This window comes from Peromyscus eremicus, chromosome 9, assembly GCF_949786415.1.
Source record: "Peromyscus eremicus chromosome 9, PerEre_H2_v1, whole genome shotgun sequence".
NCBI classification, from domain to species: Eukaryota; Metazoa; Chordata; class Mammalia; order Rodentia; family Cricetidae; genus Peromyscus; species Peromyscus eremicus.
Genome location: NC_081425.1, coordinates 84,662,822 through 84,682,699, shown reverse-complemented (window position 1 = coordinate 84,682,699; position 19,878 = coordinate 84,662,822). Strand labels below are relative to the sequence as shown.

Genomic DNA, 19,878 nt, shown 5'->3' with positions numbered 1-19,878 from the left:
CTGGGAACCCTCACATATTTGAAAATTGAGTATAAACTTTCAAAAAACAAAACAAAGCAAAACCAATGTATCAAAGAATTCACAGGAAGACTAGAAAATATTTTAAACTGAATGAATAGAAGCACACTGAGTTATATAGAATGTAACAAAGTCTGGAGGGAAATTTTTAGTGTCCATTGCTTATATTCAAACAGAAGAAAAAATTTAAAATCAATGACCTTAGTGTCCGCCTTAAGAAACTAATGAAGACCAAAAGAATGTTCAAGGAAGGAAACAATAAACATAGAACAAAACAGTAACAAAGAAAACAGACAAATAGTATAGAAAAATAACAAAAAGTTGGTTTGTTGCCGGGAATATAGTTCAGTTACTGAATACTTACCTAGCATGCACGAAACACTGGGTTTGATACCCAGATCACATAAAGCCAAATGTGGTGGCACATGCCTATAATCCCAGCACTTGTCTCAGAAAAAAAAAAAAAAAAACTAATTGATGTTGGTGAAGACACTACATACGCAAGTCATTGTACATGGAGGAATCAAACTGGTGCCAGCTGGGAGCCTCATCCCTGCTGGCTAACTTTCAGACTGCTGAAGGTGATGTGCATACCACCAGAGGAGAAAAGCAGTCATTATCTTACCCGGATGTGAGCCCTGGGAGTTACAATAATGACCAGCCTGGCAAGACCTGCCCACTGATGCATTAGTGGTATGAATGTTATGGAATAACCAACCAGTTTCTAATTGGCTTTAAGGCCTACTCTACAAGATGAAGTCTACACCTGTTGATGTTACTGGGAGCCGAGAACCCACGGCTAGACAGGTCATGAACCCTAGAGGAGTACACACTACCATTATGCTGCTAAATGGACACAGTTTTAAACCAACTCCTGAAGACTTACTGCTGTAGTCACAGATTAGTTCATCTCTCAACTCTCAATAGAGAAGTTCCTTTCTGCTGTAGATAGCAGTGAACACAGAGACCCACAAGTGGTCAGAGTGCACAGATTCAGACACTACAGAATGGTTAGCCTTAATAGGGCATATATACCACACCCCTCCTCCCAAAACTTTGGGACCATTGTAAAAAAGGCAATAAAAAGATTGTAAGAGCCAGAGGTAGTGAGTAACGTCAAGGAAATGGTGCCTTCTGGGCATGACAGAGCAGTTGTACACACAAACTCACGGAGGTTGTGACGACATGCACAAGACCTGTGCAAGCTCACATCAGACCAAATGCCAGCGTGGAAAGTGCCACCCCTAGCTGAGGAGCTACTGGCAGTTGGTAGCTGCTGGGAGAAGGAAAATCTGTTTTCTTTAAGGGGGCCAAGAACCCGTGGCTAGGTCCACCATGCTGCAGTAAAAGGCCCTTGATGGGTTTTTTGGAAAGGAAGACACAAAGTTGGATGGGAAGGAAGGACAGGCCTAAGAGAAGTTAGGGGAGTGGATAGCTATGATCAAAAGACACTGTATGAAATTCTCAAAGAACTAATTTTATCTTTTAAATTTTTTAACTTAACTAATTTTGTAGTGATAAAAAAAACTGATAAACACCTTAACAAGACAGAAAGCATAAACTGTCAATATTGTAAAAGAAGGGTATACTCTACAGTTCTTGCTGTCTAAGGTTTCTATCTCAGCAGATTCAACCAACTAGGGATCAAAAATGATGGGAGAAATGTGTGTCTGTAACAAACATACGCAGCTTCTGCATGGTGTTTTCTGCTAAGTCATACAGGACAACTATTGACATAGACATTCCATTGTGTTCACTAGGACAAGTGATGTGGAGCCCATCTTAAATAGACATGAGGCAGTGGCCACATGTGATGGTTAATGTCCTCACACGAGGATGATGACTGTACCAAACACTGAGTTGCTTATTCTAGATATAATCAGTTTACTTTATGTAATATTCTTCCTTTTCTCAAACTGACTTTAAAAATAAAGTTTTATCATTTTCATTGTATTTATTACAGAATGCTTTAGCTTTGATATTCTTTGTATTTCACTCATTCGTTACATGAGCTTTATCAATAACATCTTTATAAATGGTTTTTAAAAATTAACTATGTATGTGTATGTATGTGCCCATGCCGAAGTTGAGCAATAAAATGAAGGCTGTTTGCACTGTCACAGCAGCAAAGTTAAAAATAAAATAAAATAGAGAGGAGGATGTGTACAGCTCTGTACAAATAACCACGATGCTTTACATAATGTGAGCATCCATAGATTTTGCTATCAATGGGAAGCCTAAAACCAACGCCCCAAGATACTGAAGAAGAACAGTATAATGAAGAAAATCAGTGTCAGGAAATATAAGTAGTTTAACAAAAAAAAAAATAGTAGAAAGTGAAGGTAGTTTAACAAAATAACAAATTAAATGAAATGACTTCCTACAAAAACTAAGACTTTCTGAACAAATACAAAACCAAGTAGAAATTTTTGGTATTTCAAATGTTTAAAATTGAATGTATTATCAAAAGCCTACATACAAAGAAATCATCAAGTTCATATTGTTTCACGGATGAACTCTATCAGATGTTTAAGGAAAATGACGGTTACTTTTCTCCAAACCCTTTCAGAACGTCCTGGCTAATTATACAGCCAGCATAACGCTGATGCTAAAGACTGACAGCCACATTTTAGGAGATAAAATTATATATCATCATGCCTCATGAACAGTATTATAAAATTAAATTCAGCAATCTAGAAAAGGATGAGGCAAACCCTGAATACAATAGAAATTTAACAATTAAAAAAAAACCAACGAATGTAATCCACTATATCAGCAGACTAAACAAGAAAACGTAATATGAGGCTGAGGAGTGCTTGACAAAAATTCAACACACATTCAAAATTAAAACTCACGAATCTAGCACATAAAGGAAATTCCTGGGCTATCAGGATGGCTCAGCAGGTAAAAGTGCTTACAGGTAAGCCTGATGATGTGAGTTTGACCCCTGAAGCCTTCAGTGAAAGGAAGACCCAATTCCAGAAAGTCATCCTCTGATTCCACACTCGTGTTGTGGCACATACACACACACAAATAATAATAATAATAATAATAATAATAATAATAATAATAATAATAAAACTTAAATTTTCTTTTAAAAATGAAATTTCCAAGGTTGGGGCAGGGGAGAGGAGATAGCTCAGAATGAAAGCATTTGCCCTAAGTTCAAATCCTCAGACTATATGTAAAAGGCCATAAAGACAAATATGTGACGCAGTCATCTATAATGGCAACACTCCTAAAGGGTGATGAAAGACAGGGACTGGAAAATCCCTAGAAGCTCTCAGGCCAGCCAACTAGCCTGGCACGCTCAACAGCAGAACAATGGGAGGTAGAAGATGACAAATGACAGGCGAGGCTGTCCTCTGACCTCCATGCATACACACGGCACACATGTGCCCCCATTCACACATATGAATGTATGCACACCCACCCACATATAACACATATCACAGGCATACAGAAATAAATTAATTTTAAGAAAGAAAGGAAATCCTCCAATTGATAAATAGAATCTTCAAAAAACACCTAGCTAGCAAAACACGGAATGGTCTCCTCACTTTTGTTTCTTACTGTATTAGAGGGACTAGCCAGCAGAATTAGACAAGAAAAATAAAGTAATGGAAGTTGAAAAGAAATGAAAGTGTCTGTTCACATACATGTAGAATTTCCAAAAGAATCTACAAAATATTGCTAGAATTAATAAGTCAGTCTATCAAGTTAGCAGTATACGGTTGATGCAGAAAAGTTAATTATAGTCCTCGAAAGTAACAACTACAAAAAGTTCTTAAAATAATTTCCCTTAACAGTGGCATGAAAATTCATGAAATATGCAGTGATAATTTCTCAAAGATACTTGTGAGACCTATACACAGAGAACCACAAAGCATGGCTGAGAGAACATTTAAAACTTCTAAATGAGAGGAGACTCGGTGTTGTAAATGCCTACTGCCTGATGAACAACAGTTGATTTTTTTTTTCGGTACAAGTCTTTTCGTTTAGGATCTTGTTTCTGGAGCTGGGTAACTTAGGTCTTACTCATCAGCCTGCCGCACTGTTCCCTTTTCAGACACACAGATGCCATCCAAAAACTTTCTGATATCCTTGTTGCTAACTGTTGTGGCTTGCTGAATCAGAGCCGCTGAATTTGAAACAAATTGAATATCATTTCCTTCAAGGATTAATTCATCCTTCTGGGCTTGAGAGACAGAACAAGCAGCCCCTGTCCTCATCCGAACCCTGCGGATGTATTTTTCACCCCCAAAATTTCAGATTTCAACCAAAGACCTATGCTCCTGAGTAACGACCTTGATGGGAAAGTGAGCATACACAGACATCATCTTGTAATGGAAGTTCAGTATAACCCCCTTGATCATGTTCTGAACGTGACTGCAGATAGTTTGGACAGTGGCCACTTCCTTTCTGTTACCCCCTCCATTTGTCAACCCGGAGCCTCTTCTTGCCAAGGAGACTCAGCTCTTCCTTGATGTGATTGAAGTCCCTCTGGCCTTCCTGATGACTGTGTGCCCCTTCAGAGTGGTGCTGACATTTTCTGGAATGTCGGCAGTCTCCTGAGAACGGTCTTCATTCTCACAGTAACTGGGGCAAAGAGCGACCACCGTTGCTTTGTGCGTTTCTGTATTTTATAACGCTGTGAAAACAGTACAACTTCAATACGGGCTGTGCCTCAAATTTTGAACTGTGACCTTTCCTGGGGGAGGATACACTCTTTCCTGAGGGGCTGGGCAGAGGCAGCAAGCTACGGCTCCTAGGCACCCACGTGCTCCCAAGAGGAAAGAGCGATGAGACTCCACAGTTGCAGCGCCCGGGGCTGCAATGTTCGGCAGGTCAGCTGCGGCGCATGCACTTCTCACTTACGATATTTTCAGCCTATGATTAGGTTTATCAGGATAGGAATCCATAGTAAGTTGAGGTGTATCTTTAGTTTTAAGGACACAAATTTAGAGGCTGGCAAGATGGCTCATCGGGTAAAAGCACTTGCCAGCAAGCCTGACAACCTGAATTCCATCCTGGAACCCACATGGTTGAAGGGCTGAACCACGTAAGAGAACGGACTCCAACAAATTGTGCTCTGACTTCTACATGCACACTCTTGTGTGCACGCGTTTGCACACGAGACACTAAAAACAGTGACACTAAATAAATACGTACATAATAAATAGGTAGATCAATGTAATTTTTTGTTTTTGTTTTTTGTTTGTTTGTTTGTTTTTCGAGACAGGGTTTCTCTATGTAGCTTTGTGCCTTTCCTGGAACTCACTCTGTAGACCAGGCTAGCCTCAAACTCACAGAGATCCGCCTGCCTCTGCCTCCCAAGTGCTGGGATTAAAGGCATGAGCCACCACCACCCGGCAGATCAATGTAATTTTAAAATAACACAATTGTAGCACCTATACTGCCTAACAACATGTAGCTGAGATGATCCACAAACAATGTGCTAAACACACATAAATAGATCAGTGGGGCACTTGTGGGTAAGGAAGTAGATTAGACGCTGCCTGCACATGATGCCCTGAATGTAAAGAGTTAAAATAACAAAGAGATTGTTTTAAAGACTGAAAGAGAGGGCAGACATCTAAAGTTCACAGAGCAAAAAGCTGGACAGCTGGGGGCGGTGGGGGTGGTGGACAAGGGGCAGAGAGCCCGGCCACATGCCTCAATAGTGAGTCAAAGGCAGGAAGCCTCCTTGATCTAAAGGTAAGGGGGAGGGCAGGGTGGTGAAGACAGTCCTAGCACAGGACACGCCTCCAGTTCTCCAAAGCCTCAAATCCAGTGACTCCTTCAGAGAAATAAGTCAGCAGTGCAGAGTAGTTTCATGTGGTCCCTTCTCGTGTGTCAGAGAGCCGTGGTTGGCTACCATCTGAGAAGAAACCTATTATTCTACCTGGGGGGCCTTTACAAGTCAAAGGGCATGAAGATGAAGAGAGCCTGTCACAGACCCCAGAGGAAGAGCCAGTGGTGGGAGGCAGTCACGGATGGAAAGGACCAGATGCTAACACGCTAAAAAGCTCAGGCACAGAGGCTTGCCTCCAGCCACTTATTACACAGGGTGAGGTAGCCTGCAGTGGGTGGCTGGACCCTAACCTCATCACTCTGTAGCCTGAGAGCCCCACACTTGAGATCAGTGGAGATCAACCTCCAGAGACAAATCCACAAGCAGTTTCAATCCCAAATTGGTCGGGAAACCGACGCTCCACTGACCTGATAGTCACAGCCTCGTCCCTCAGGAACCAATAAATGCCCAGCAAGTTTTAGGATTACAGAGACCGGCCTGTCTGTATGGACCTCAGTGCTGGGCTTGCTTCCCAGAATCCCATTCCACTTGGGAGAAAACATCCTGGCCCAAACGTAAGTCTCCTGGGGTATACACACTGGGGCATCTTGGGAGGCGAGAGAACCTGGCCAGCACTCAGAAAGCAAAGCTTGGAGTGATAAAGGCCCACCTGTACCCAAAGAAGGGAAGTTACCAAAGTAAATGCCACTCTGGTAGGCATCTGACACTTATCCCATCCAGGACAGCACCCCATAAAATCACAGAGAAGATAAAAGGATGGTCCTTTCTATCACACTTCCACCCAGCAGACTCCAAATTTAAAGAACCCAGTCGAGGGGGAAATCAAGCCCTCATTCTCCTCTCCCTGCCTCATGGTTTCTCTTTTATTCCTTTTACTACACTTTTATAGATATAATTTTATCATATATATTTTGTTTGTTTGTTTGTTTGTTTGTTTGTTTGTTTGTTTTGAGTCAGGGTCTCACTATGTGAGCTGTGGCTGTCCTGGAACTCGCTCTGTAGACCAGGCTGTCCACAAACTCACAGAGAGCTGCTTGCCTCTGCCTCCTGAGTGCTGGGCTTAAAGGTGTGTGCCGTCATGCCTGGCTTCATATACGCTGGTTTTGAGGAAATCTTTTTTGAAGTTTTTACTCCCCTTCTATCATTATATATTTCACTTGTGTATTTTTTTTCCTTTTTGGGCAATCATCTGAGGTTTTTATTTTTCTTTCTTTAATCTTTTGTACTTTCTTCTTCTGATTCATTTTTTAAACTTGTTTAAAAGATTTTTTATTTTATGTATATGAGTATTTTGTCTGCATATAATACATATGTGTTCCATATTTTGTGTCTGTTACCAATGGAAGCCAGAAGAGGACATTGGATCTCCTGGAACTGGAGCTAAACTGTGAGCCACCATGCGGATGCTGGGTACTGGGCCTAAGTCTTCTTCAAAAGTACTGAGTGCTCTTAACTGCCAAGCCAGCCCTCCTCTTCCACTTTTTAACATTCTTCTTCACTCGTTTTTCTTCTTCTCCTTTTATTTGGCCTCACTTCTGCTCTGTTTTTCTTCTTTCCCATCACTTTCTTCTCTCTCACATACATACAATTTCTACAGTTACCCTAAAGCATTTAAAAACTTTGCAGCAGTCTGCAGTATCTTCTGCCATTTCTATTCTGCCGTGTTGGTGTGTGTTCATAGGTTTTCATCAGTTCTAACAGCATGTCTATACCTTGTACAGTTTGCTCTGCTCACAGTTACAACAGGTTGTTTTCTCTCCTCTGAGTGGTACTAGAGATTAGCCCTCAAGAGCAGGCTTCCTGCTAATTTCCCCAAACAACTGAAAGAGATATCTAAGCTGAAGATGCTCAAATTGCAACACAGAGCACAAAGAACATGAAAAGCCAAGTCACATGACTCCAACTAAAGATGATACCTCCTCAACTACAAAATTTAAAGGTATAAAAATGGATAAATGCCAGGTGAAGAATTCAAAAATTTGCTTGTATAACTCATCAGTGACATAAAAGTGGATACAAAAGAAACAGATGAATGAAGTAAGGAAACCCAAGACCTGGAGAAGAAAGTCAGAAATATATGTGAGAAAACAATATATACCAGACACTAAACAAAGAACCTAACACTTTGGGAAAAGTTAAGCAAGAGTTGGGGATGTAGCCCAGTTGGTAGAGTGCTTGTGTTGGGCACCCACAGCCCTGTTCAATCCTCAACACAGCATAAATGGGACATGTGGAGACTCGTAATCCTAGCACTCAGGAAGTGGAGTAAGAAGGATCAGAAGTTCAACGTCATCCTCATTTATATAGCAAGTTCAAGACCATTCTAGACTACATGACACCCTGTCTAAAAAGAAAAATAAATAAAAATGTTAAAAATTAAACTCAATAATTCAAATAAAAAATAGTCAAAAGCAATCATAACAACAACAATAATAATAGTATCATCAATAGACCAGACAAAGTGGAATAAACAATGTCAGGGATATAGGACAAGGCTGAGGACACAGTATATTCAGACATAAACTCAAAAACTAAATGAATCAGGCAGAGATATAATAACAGCATATCTTTCAACAGAACCCCCAAAACCAGGAAATCATGGAGTAATGCATGTCCAGCCCTGAAAGCAAACAAATGCCAGCCCAGACTGTTACTTCCAGTAAAAACATCCTTTAAAACCTATGGAAAAATAATATTCCCAAAGGCAAACTGAAGCAACTCATGACCACCAAGTCATGGGTGTAGATGATATTTAAAGATATCCTAAACCTGGAGATGAAATTTCACAAGAAGAATATGTGAACAGAAGGGAACTAAGAAAGAATGCATTATATCCACCACAGTAATCCATCAACACCTTAATCAGATAGGGGAGAGAAAAAAGGAACAAACAAATCATAGACTAACTGACCAGTAAACAATTAAAAATCACAGGAAATAATAAATATCTCTCAATAACAACCCCAAATAGAAATGATTGGTCTTAATTCCACAATGGATAGACACATACTAGCTGAATGTATTAAAAGCAAGATCTATCAGTTGTCTCCAAGAAACATGCCTCACTGATGAAGGCACTCAATAGACTAAAAGAAAAATGATGGAAGTCAATTTCCAAACACTGGAAGTCAGAAACTAAGCCAGCCCAGCTATCATGATATCTGACAAAGTAAATGTTGAATCAAAATTACTCCAAAGAAACAAAGAAAGCCACTAAAAATGAATAAAGAGAACATTCCTCAAAGAGATACAATGATTATAAATATTTTGTTTACCAATTATTGGAGTTCCCAATTCATAAAACAGAAACTAATAGGCCTGGAAGGGCATATAGATCATCATATAAAGAGAATTGTGTGACTTCAACAGCCTACTCATGCTAACATGTCACCCAAGTTAAAAATCAGCAAAGAAACTTCAGAGTTAAATTGCACCATAGATCAAATGGACTTAACAGATATATAAGGAATATTCCATCTAACAAACACAAAGTATGCATCCCTTGGAACTTTCTCTAAGAAAGATCACATTTTAATCCACAAATCACAGCTTATGAAGTAACAAAAGAGTCAAATAATTATCAGATTACAGTACAATAAAATTAGAAAGAAAAGCTACAGAAACTACACAAATAAGAAAATGAAAACACAACTTACCAGAAACGCTGCGAGACCGTGAAGACAGCTCAAAGAGGGACGTTTATAGCTGAGAGATTTCCAATAAACAACATAGCTCATGGTCCTACAAGGGCAAAGCCAACCAAACCTCAACGCAGTGGATAAAAGAATTAGCAAAATCCAGAGATTAATAAACTAGAGGGGAAGTAAACGATATACAGAAGAGACAAAACAAAGAGTTAGTTCTGAGAAAACACAAATAAGATTGACAAACTCACAGCCAAACCAACCAAAAAAAATGGAGAGAAAACACATACTGGTAAATTTACAGATTAAATGGGAGACATCAAAAACAGAGATCAATAAGATTCAGAGAGTAATTAGGAAATATTTGAAAATACATATCTCATCCCTCGAAATTAGAATGTCTAGAAAAAATGGATAAATCCCTAGACACACGTTACCTACCCAAATTAAGTGAGGAGGATATGAACAACTTAGAACTATCAGAAGCATCGAGATTGAAGCTCTGATCACCTCCTAACAAAGGCAGGTGGGTCCCAAGAGCTAGCCTGCCAGCCATCATACCTGGGACAGTGAGTTTCCAGTTCACTGAGAGACACTGTCTCAGGGCAGTGTGGCAGACAGCTTTGGGAGAAGGACATCTTACATCCTACTCATTAGCACACTAGTGTTCGAACCACACATACAACAGACCAAAAAAAGCATGAACTTCCTATTTATATTTACACATGTTTAATGTAATATTTTGCCTTTTAAAAAAAGGAGTAATAATCATGGTGTGGTGGCTCACACCTGTAATCCCAGTACCCAGGTGGCTGAGACAAGAGGATAATCGTGAGTTCAAGGCCAACCTGGGCTATAGAATAGATTCTGTCTAATGAATAAATAAATAATAACAAGACATGTAAGTAAAATTAAGTTTTTAACTTGAAATTTTTGAGTCTGAGAACTGAACATAAGAACAAAAGAATCAAGAGATAAATAACAACAGGACAAGGAAGTTGATAAGTCTGGAAGCAGGTCTATCGTCTAAAAACAGGCTTCCAGTGAGACAACAGAAGAGGCTGTGAGAAGGGAATTATTAAAAACACAAGAAAACCCTCACGTATAGAATGCAATGAATCTCCAGATTGGCAAGGCCCACTTGCCAAACGCTTAACACCACAGCCAGTGTGCACAGCACCATGGTCTTGTAATGTGCACCACCATCAGTGTGTGTCAGTATGAACCAATCGTGTGCCCTGCTATCAGCGTGTAACTCAGTCTTTTAGTGTTACGTCAGAATGCCCCACCAGCATACAGCATGTATCATTATGTACTGTAGTCATGTATTATGTAGTCAGTGTATGCTACGATCATGTAGTGTGTGTCAGTGTGCAATGTGGTCATAAATGGTGCAGTCAATGTGCACCAGTCTACTAACACACAATCAGTGTTAGTGACTAGCGGGGTCTTGTGTGTAGTTGGTGTGTACTGTAAGAGCAGTACACTCCATGCTTAGCCAGGAAAGAAGCAACGGAGGCCAACATCCAAGCTCTGCTCACCTCACCCTGTACTCTGGAGCACCAAGCCCAAGGAAGAGGAATTTCTCAAGTGGTTTACCCACAGCATCCTTCTCTGATCGGTCTACCCTCAAGTCAAGAAAGTGCATTTTTATTTCTGTCAGTCTACAAAAAGACACTTTCTGTGAACAATTACCAACCAGAAAAAATGAATGAGGGGCTGAACACAAATACCAGGAGTGAAGAGCAAAGCCTGAAACTTCCAAACAGAAGGGGTAGTTAACGCAGAGGATCAAAAATCAACTGACATTTCACTGCCCATGAACATGATGGTAAACAGACGGCAAAGAAATCATGCCTTCAAAACTCAGAAAGCGTTTCTGCAACCTGGAATTCTGCACACTGAGAAACGTTTGGAGGAGTGGAACCCTTGGATTCCAGTCTTCAAAAATCTTACCTCCAGGCAGCCTTTCTCAAGAAATAAGTTACTACAGCATAGGATGGACCAAAACAGAAGGCATATGACCCAGGAATAGAGGGATGTGACCCAGAGAGAGATGAAGGGAGTTCTCACACTCGTGGCAAAAAAAAAAAAAAAAAAAAAGACAGCAGCTGTGCGATGGACCTAGAGACCAGAGGTACTGGGAAAGAGCAACCATGGGCGAAGAAATGTTCCTGACACACTACCTACCATGTCTGACCATGTAGAAAGCTGCAGAGCTGGCAGAAGACACAGCCAGAGGTTCTAATACAACAAAGGATGAACAAAGACACACATCCAAAAAGCTTTGCCGTGACTGTGAAACTTTCTATAGCATCCCACTCACCTCAGTAGTCAACTGTATTTCTTTGGTCACAACGAAAACACTGATTCTAGCAGTTTAAAAATAGCCTCACCGGGTGGTGGTGGTGCACGCCTTTAATCCCAGCACTCGGGAGGCAGAGTCAGGTGGATCTCTGTGAGTTCGCGGCCAGCCTGGTCTCTAAAGTGAGTTCCAGGAAAGGCGCAAAGCTACACAGAGAACCCCTGTCTCGAAAAACCAAAAAAAAAAAAAAAAAATAGCCTCAAGCTGAGTGAGATGGTACAGGCCTGTAATCTCAGCAACTCAGAAGCTGAGATCAGAGGACTAAGAGTTCAAAGCTAGCCTGGGGGACATAATGAGTTCAGGGCCAGCCTAAGCTACATTGAGAGACCTTTTCTCAATAATACATACATACACGTATATGTGGTCCCAAATTATTTGTTACCCCACCCATGTAAAGGCAATAATTATGTTCCATCCCCTTGAATATGAGCATGTCTATGACAAACTAATTGTGCAGTGACTTCTGAAGTGTTATGTGATGAGCAATTTGTCATCTTTCTTAGTCATTAGAACACCTTCACTACGAGAAGCCCCAGGTTAGCCCATGGGAAGAGACTATAGGAAAAGCCCCAAGGTTACCTAGAAGGAGGGAGCTGATCAGCTCCTTCTGTTCCACCTTATCCACTGTCTACTACAGTCATGAAAGATGCCCAGAGCCATCTGGTCAACCTTCCAATCCTGACTCACAGGGACTGGAAGAAAGAACTGTAGCTATTTTATGGTACCGAGAATTCAATGAATTGTTAAGCACAAAAAGGTAAAGGAACATTGGCAAAGAACCAAATTAGGACTGCATTGGGATCGTGGGAAGAGGAGAGAGAAGCAAAAGAGAGCTAAAACTTCACCTACCGGTGTTAGGTTAGTAAACAACCTGTAAAACTGGTGAGCCAAAAAAGACAGTTCAACATCTGAAATTTAAAATACAAATATGAAGTATGGGGGCTAGGGCAGTGGTAGGAAATTTGCTTAGCATTTGCAATGCCTTGAGTTTGCTTGCCAGCACCAAGTGTGTGTGTGTGTGTGTGTGTGTGTGTGTGTGTGTGTGTGTGTGTGTGTGTGTAAATATATATAAATACATATCCACATACATGAAGTGCTTCAAGGTTGGAAATGTCTTAGAGTTGATCTAATTCCACCAGTGGAGAACTCCATACCTGACTTCACATGATGAGTCATAGTCAAAGCAGTAGTGAACTAAAACATTGTGCAAAATACCCTGCAGGTCATGTGTGTAAGGTGCATATGAACGGCAAACAAGCTTTGTATTAGATGTATATGATATTCCAAAAATCTAAAGAGTTTGCACCCAGTATGTCTAATAAAGGATAGTTTGTGTAGATGTATGACTGTGACTATGTATACATACATACACACATGAATGACAATGTCAAAGGGTAGGTAGCTGGGGCAGTTAAGAATTCAAAAGTCATTACTTATGAGTAAACTACAATGTGCAGTTGACAACTACAGTTCCATAAGCCTTTGATCTCTCTTTAACTTTTTAACATATGTTCATTTACGATTCTGTTTAAAACAAAGATTTTTCAAAGAACAACAGAACACAGAATACTCTTTTCTTTCCCCAATTTTCAACAAAGGAAAAAAACCTCAGCTGAGCTTCACACAAACACGACCCATTTCCAGGGCCACCTGCTATAAATCACTGTCACATGCCATCAGTGTGGGATAAGAGGCATTCTCACACATGGCCCTACACCTCAAAGCACGTGTGATTTGCTAAAGGAGGAAGAACACATTCAGGAGATGCATGGAACAGGGTTCTCAGATTAATCAGGTAAGGCAAGTGGAGAGTGGGTGCTCCAGGCACGAGGCAGGGACTGTAATCTTGAAAGATGAGCATCTAGAGAAAGGACTGTGAGGACAGGGACTCCTAGGGGAGCTGAGATAGGTTGTGATGTCCAGGTTTTATGTCTGGGAAACCTTGGGTACCTTAACTCTGCTCTCACTCTGCCACACCTCTAAAACTCGAGCACATGGTTTCTGTGTTTCAGCTGCTCTCAAAGCCCCATCACTGATGACACTGATGATAAACTCCCAGAAAATCTGCCAGAGCGATGACAGAGATCATTGACATGTACACGGGCCTTTGTAGATCACAAAACTCGTTCCATTTTACCTTCACATAGTGAGGCAGGTTAGAAATGGTTTGGATATGTTTTTTAGGGGTGTGTGTGTGTGTGTGTGTGTGTGTGTGTGTGTGTGTGTGTTGCACAGATTGCACTCATCTGTGCCACTGCACAGGGATGTCTTTTTCAATTACTTCTCCATTTTACTTTCTGATATAGGATCTCTGGATGAACCTTGAGTTCACTGTTTCAACTAGACAGGCTAGCCAGACAGGCCCCTCAGCACTAGGGCTACAGGATAATGTTGCCATGCCCAGCTTTTTATGTAAGTGCCGAGGGTCTAAACTCAGGTCCTCATCCTTGCAGAGAAAGCACTCTGTCCGTTAAGCCATCTTCCCAGCCCAACCTCTTTCTGGTTTCTGAGACACAGTCTCATGTATCCCTGGCTTGCCTTGAACTTGCTCTGTATGAGCTTGCTTTGAACTTCTGATCCCTCTGTCCCCATCTCCCCCCATGTTGAGATTACAGGGGTGGGCCACCACACCCAGATTATGACCAGCACCTCATACATACTAGGAAAGAGCTCTACCAACTGCGCCATATCTCTAGTCTGCAAATCTTTGTACCTCACTGTACAGATAAAGCATCAAGAGACAGGTAAGTTAGGTGTTCCCCGAAGGCACCACACAAGTAGACAGAAAACTGAGATGAAAGTATGTGTCTGTGACGCCAGCATTGGTGGGTAACCAGCTTATCCAAATCACATACTTTTGGTACGATACCATGTCAGACCTTTTTGTTCAAGCTAGATGGGTGTGGTTAAAAGTAAAAAGAAAGGGCTGGTGAGATGGCTTCATGCCAAACCTGGTGACCAGAGTTCAGTCTCTGGGACCTACTCAGTGGAAGGAAAATGCCAACCCCCTCAACATCCCCTGACCCCTGTGTGCACATGAATGCATCCTCCCTGCCCCCAACTCTTTTACAAATTTAAGAGAAAAGACAGTTGCTAGAGTCCTGCTTCACTGCAGTGTTGGCAGTGAAGCAGAGGAGCTAGTACACAAATGGCCCACTCGGAAGAATTGCTCTGTCCAGCACTCACTGGCTCTAACAGCAGAGAGAGCTTTGGGCGAACAGCCATAGTTAAAAAGCAGACTGACAGAGAAAAGGAGAGGAGAGGGCAAGGGAGAGAAGCCAAGCAGTGTGCACGGTGCACATCACACACAGGGATTCCTGTCTAGAAAGGAGCAAGCCACCGCCTTGCAGACCTAGAGGGAAACCAGAACTCAAGAGTACTCCCAGCCGGAGATGGGGAATGAAATGAGTCAATCCTCCAGCTTAAGAGGCCTCAGGGGAGAAAAGTAAAAAGACAGCCACATCAGAACCATTTCTATGAAAGGAAAGGCCAGGAGCGTGGACTCAAGGACCGTGAAGCCTGGGGAATGACTCTCAGGAGGACAGAGTGACCGAAAGAAAGTTGACCAACAGCTGTGATAGTGTCCTCGGCCACCAAAAAGCATAGTCAAATTCCAGATTTAGCAAGAGTCGAAGCATAGCACCAATAATGTCTGACCAGTCACAAAGCTGTCCAGCGTTCACCAAGCACACTCCCATGCATTCGGTGATCTGTGCCACATTCCTCCTATTTAGTAACAAACCTGGGCATCCCAAAAACTGAATAACTTACCCAAGGTCCTGCCTCTGCTTAGTAGTAGCACTAGGAAGAAAACTCGGGTTTTTAGAATCAAAGGTCACATCAATTTTAAAAAGAAAAACTCGAAATTATTTTGTTTGGGACTGGGCACAGTGGCATGTGGTTCTAATCCCAATATTCAAACTATTCAAGGAGATCTTGAAGTTCAAGACCAGCCTGGGCAACATAGATGACTATATCTGAGATAGATGGATAAATAGACAGACAAACAGACAGATATGGATAATATTGTTTTAAGTTAAATATTCTGTTTTTAAGTATTTTTACAGGCCCCACTTTAATTTTTTGTCTTTGTGATAAACTTTTTTATATTATAAGAGAGAATAGTTTTGGAAATAATGACAAAAGCTATAACATAGTAAAGATATAAATAAGAAACCTAATTCTTTAGTTGAAGTGTGGAATATTATATACTAAATGCATTACACGCTTTCGCCTGACTTCAGTGGAGGAGCTGCTTACACCAATGTCACTACAAACACATAAATAATGTATTTTGCTACATGTAACCACAGCAGCACAATGAGGGGACAGGAATTTCTCAGCTCCATTATTCTTGAGACTGTGTTCCTTGTACAATAGATGTACAACCTGTGGTTGCTTTGATCAATCAATCAATATTTGCTTTTAATTGATGCAGTTACTTTTTCTTTCATATAGCTTCTAATAAAATACTCATTATAGTAGATTGTTGCAATGACAGTATAATAGCATGTGTTTTCATTTTGAGTGGCTTTATTTTAAAAGATCAAAAATATATCTTTTCTTATATTTACAGGTTTATTGGCATCTAATAGACAAAAACTGTATACTTAAAGTATAGAATGTTTATTTTCAATGTATGTGTATATACACACACAGATGCACACACATGTACATTGTAAAATTATTTCCATAATCAAGCTGACATATCTATCATCTCACCTAGTTATCCTTTATATTTTGTGACAGGGACACTTGAGACCCATCCATTCAGCAAATTTTAAACATACAATACAATATTACTAACTTAGTCACCAACTTGTATGTTTTCAGAATTTGTACATCGTGTGTGTGTGTGTGTGTGTGTGTGTGTGTGTGTGTGTGTGTGTCTGTGTCTGTGTGCATGATTGGTTGTGTGCCATAACACACATAGAGAGGCTAGAGGACAATTTAAGGGGGTCAGTTCTCTTCTTCTACCATGTGGGTCCCAGAAGAGCACTCAGGTCACAAGGATTGGCTGCTAGTGTCCTTACTGGCTGAGCCATCTCTCTGGCCCAGAACTTGAAAGTTTGTATTGTTTGACCAATATCTCCCCTTTCACTTAACCCTACCCACTAGGAACCATGAGTTCAATTATTACTATTATTTTGATTTCACATATAAGTAACATATGCAGTGCAATTAAACATGAAACAGCCTTAGCCATCAGAGAAATACAAATCAAAACTTCTTTGATTGGCATCTCACCCAAATCAGAGTGGCTGTCATCAAGAAAACAAATGACAAAAAGTACTACTGAGGCCATGGGGAGAGTGGGACTCAAACTCACTACAGGTGACAACATAAACTGGTCCAACCCCTATGGAAACCACCATGGAGTTTTCTCAAGAAAGAGAGAGAGAGAGAGAGAGAGAGAGAGAGAGAGAGAGAGAGAGAGAGAGAAAGAAAGAAAGAAAGAAAGAAAGAAAGAAAGAAAGAAAGAAAGAAAGAAAGAAAGGAGAACTACCATAGCGCTCAGCTCTACCACCCTTGGATATTGAGTCAGGATTCTATGGGACACTAGTCCATCCATACTTACTGCTGCCCTACTCCAAATACCCAGGGATGGAACAGGCAAGAGAACAAACGTATGGATGCAGAAAACATGGGACATATGCACACAGAATCTTTTTTTTTTTTTTTTTTTTTTTTGGTTTTTCGAGACAGGGTTTCTCTGTGCAGCTTTGCGCCTTTCCTGGAACTCACTTGGTAGTCCAGGCTGGCCTCGAACTCACAGAGATCCGCCTGGCTCTGCCTCCCGAGTGCTGAGATTAAAGGCGTGTGCCACCACCGCCCAGCCGCACACAGAATCTTAAGGAGCCATAGAGAAAAATGAAATTTACAGAAAAAACATATGCAATCAGAAATGACTGTGTTCATTAAAATAAGCCAGACTCGGAAAGACAAATAGCATGGGTTTTCTCTTACATATGGAACCTTGATTTAAAAGCATGCATACAAGGATATGGTCAACAAGGCAAAGTGACAGCCTATAGAATGGGAAAAGGTCTTCACCAACCCCACATCTGACAGAGGACTAATATCCAGAATATATAAAGAACTCAAGAAATTAGACATCAAAATGCCCAACAGTCCAATTAAGAAATGGGCTATAGAACTAAACAGAATTCTCAATAGAGGAAGCTCAAATGGTGGAAAGACATTTAAGGAATTGCTCAACATCCCTAATCATCAGGGAAATGCAAATCAAAACGACTCTGAGATACCACCTTACACCTGTCAGAATGGCTAAGATCAAAAACACTGAAGACAGCTTATACTGGAGAGGATGTGGAGCTAGGGGAACTCTCCTCCACTGCTGGTGGGAATGCAAGCCTGTACAACCACTTTGGAAATCAATATGGCACTTTCTTAGAAAACTGGGAATCAATCTCCCCCAAGACCCAGCTATACCACTCTTGGGCATATACCCAAGGAATGCTCAATTATACCACAAGGGCACTTGCTCAGCTATGTTCATATCAGCATTGTTTGTAATAGCCTTAACCTGGAAATAACCTAGATGCCCTTCAACTGAAGAATGGATAAATAAAATGTGGTACATATACACAATGGAATACTACTCAGCAGAGAAAAACAATGACATCATGAGGTTTGCAGGTAAATGGATGGATCTAGAAAAAATCATCCTGAGTGAGGTAACCCAGACTCAGAAAGACAAACATGGTATGTACTCAGGACCCTAAGAAAGACACAGGGATCGCCCAATGACAGAGAAATGGATGAGATCTACATGAACAACCTGGACGTGAGTGGGGGTAATGAAGGGCAAGGGTCAAGGGAAAGAGAGCTTAGGGGAGCGGGAGATCCCAGCTGGATCAAGAACAGAGAGGGAGAACAAGGAATAAGAGACCATGATAAATGAAGACCCCACGGGAATAGGAAGAAGCAAAGTGCTAGAGAGGTCCACAGAAATCCACAAAGATACTTCCACAATAGACTACTGGCAATGGTCGAGAGACAGCCCAAAACTGACCTACTCTGGTGATAGAATGGCCAAACACCCTAATTGTCGTGCTAGAAACCTCATCCAATGACTGAGGGAACTGGATGCAGAGATCCACGGCCAGGCCCCAGGTGGAGCTCCAATTGGCAAGAAAGAGGAGGGTTTGTATGAGCGAGAATTGTTGAGACCAAGATTGGAAAAAGCACAGGGACAAATAGCCAAATGAATGGAAACACATAAACTATGAACCAATAGCTGAGGAGCCCCCAACTGGATCAGGCCCTCTGGATAAGTGAGACAGTTGATTGGCCTGATCTGTTTGGGAGGCATCCAGGCAGTGGGACCGGGACCTGTCCTCAGTGCATGAGCTGGCTGTTTGGAACCTGGGGCTTATACAGGGACACTTGGCTCAGCCTGGGAGGAGGGGACTGGACCTGCCTAGACTGAATCTACCAGGTTGAACTCAATCCCCAGGGGAGTCTTTGCCCTGGAGGAGATGGGAATGGGGGTGGGCTGGGGGGGACCTGGGGGAGTGGGAGGGGGGAGAACAAGGGAATCCGTGGCTGATATGTAAAATGAAATTAAATTATAAAATAAAATTAAAAAAAGAAAAGAAAAACAAAAAGGAAAAAATAAATAAATAAAAGCATGCATACACATCTGTGTTACGTGTATGTCTTTGAAGTTCACCAAACTTGAAGGGGGTTTGGAGAAAGGAGGAATGGATCTTAAGGGAGATCTTCATGGCTAGGAAACAGGGTAATGGAATACAGGTCTCAAGACCAGTTGAGCGTGAAGGACATGGAGAGAGCGGTGAAGAAAGGCAACACGTGAGAACCAAGTATAATGGTATCCACACAGAAGACTCCACGATGTAACCCCATACTGTGGACGCCAACCCAAAACAGACTGATACGTTCTTAAAAGAACTTTGAATCTAGTTATCATACAATGAAGTAAAAAGGAATCAGGAGAGTATATGGTACTGGGCAGACAGCATAGGAGGACATGAGTTCAGTCCCCAGAGCTC

General features: G+C 41.3%; 1 pseudogene; it reads right to left on the bottom strand.

Moving 5' to 3' along the window:
- Positions 1–4,052: 4,052 nt before the first annotated feature.
- On the bottom strand, positions 4,053–4,940 carry LOC131919071 (large ribosomal subunit protein uL6-like; annotated as a pseudogene).
- Between the last annotated feature and the right edge of the window lie 14,938 nt (positions 4,941–19,878).